The sequence below is a fragment of the Gavialis gangeticus genome, unplaced genomic scaffold, assembly GCF_001723915.1.
Source record: "Gavialis gangeticus isolate Ggan-Ray unplaced genomic scaffold, GavGan_comp1, whole genome shotgun sequence".
Lineage (NCBI taxonomy): Eukaryota > Metazoa > Chordata > Crocodylia > Gavialidae > Gavialis > Gavialis gangeticus.
In genome coordinates this window covers 23192134-23193763 of record NW_017729034.1, presented here as the reverse complement: position 1 = coordinate 23193763, position 1630 = coordinate 23192134, and positions in this window count along the sequence as shown.

Genomic DNA, 1630 nt, shown 5'->3' with positions numbered 1-1630 from the left:
TGATCTGTCTAGGTCCCTCCCGACTCATTGATTCTATGACCTGGCTGGGCTGCTGCTTGGAACATCTGGGAAGTAAGGGAAGGAGTTATGGGGATGGAAGGAGACTCCTGGTCCTGGGTATGTCTGGTGGGGCTGTTTGTAGTGGGATGGTCCCCCAGAAATGCCAGGCCAGTTACCTCCATGGTGAAAGAGGGGTAGGGGTGCCTTAAAACCCTAGCCCCCACATCCTGGTGGGTCACCCTGAGGTAGGGACAGGCATAGGGCTAGGCACAAACTAGAGAGAGGCACCTGAGCCTGTAGGGTGAAAGACCCCAATGGCATGAGGCCAGGCACGCCTAGAAAGAGATACCTGAGCCCATACGGTGAAAGACCCTACTGTTAGGGGGGCCAGGCATGCTTAGGAGAAGCACCTGAGCCCTATAGGGTGAAAGACCCTGGTGACCCCAGTGAGGGGGCAGAGAGAGTGCAGCCCCAGTGAAGGGGAAGAAGTACATGTAGGCCCATGTAGAGTAGGGTGCACACTGGTGGCCCAAAGTGCTGTGCATGAGAGGGGCCAATGGCTGAGTTCAGCCTGGAGTATGGCATAAGGCTGTGGGTCATGTAGAGTAAGGTCTGTTAGCAGATGGCTTGAAGTGCTGCATGCACCCTGGCTGGAGAGTAAGTAGCAAAGCCCAAAGTGTCATATAGAGTAGGGCCTGAGGGGCACCTGACATGCTTCATGGTGTAAGGCAGGATGAGAGTGGCCTGGGAAGTGAGAGGCCTGGTGACAGCAGGCGGAGTACAAGAGGCCCTGTGAGAAAAGATGGTGTGAAAGAGGCCTGGTGGAGGGCAGAGTGCATGCATTGAATGTTAGAGGCCCTACAAGGGTCAGAATTTGCCCCAGCTTTAGGCTGGAGCTATTCATCAACTTAGGTTGTCATCTGCAAGGCACGGGACACAATAAGGGAAGGTCAGAGTTGTGTGTGCCCTTGTCACCAGGGAAAGCAATGGGTAGCCTCCCGCCTTAGTGACATCTCTCATAATGATTACCATCAAGGCATGACAGGTAGTTAGCCTAGAGACAGGCGGGCGGGCTGAAATCGTGACCCAGCCTTGAGACACCCTCCATCACAGTTAGCAATGAAGTCTACATTTCCAAATGGCTAGATATGATATCTTCCATGTTTCAGGGATAGACAAGGTTCTTTGGGTAAATCTGATATCTTTTATTAGGCCAACTCAAATAGTTGGAAAAATTGTTCTTTGCAAGCTTTCGGGTACAAATACCCTTCGTCAGGCTGAGGGAGCATCTGCACTTGGTCTGGATGGAATGAATAGTACAGAAGTTATTATTGCTGTGTTGGTCTAAGAAACCGAGATAAACAAAGCTCTTGGTTCAGAGGTGGTATCTTTTATTAGACCAACTAAATAACAGCAAAAAAAATTTTTCTTTGTAAACATTTGGATACAAACACCCTTCTTCAGACTGAGGAGAATTCAAAGATTGTAAAAGTTCTCCTAGGTAGAAAAGAAATTTCATTTTGCACAGAGGAGGTAGAGGGTGGGAGTTTATTCCCCTGGTTTGTTTTGGTTTTGGCTCTTGTGGGTTTCTCACCTCTTCAGTTTTGATTTGGAAGTTGGGTTCAAACCA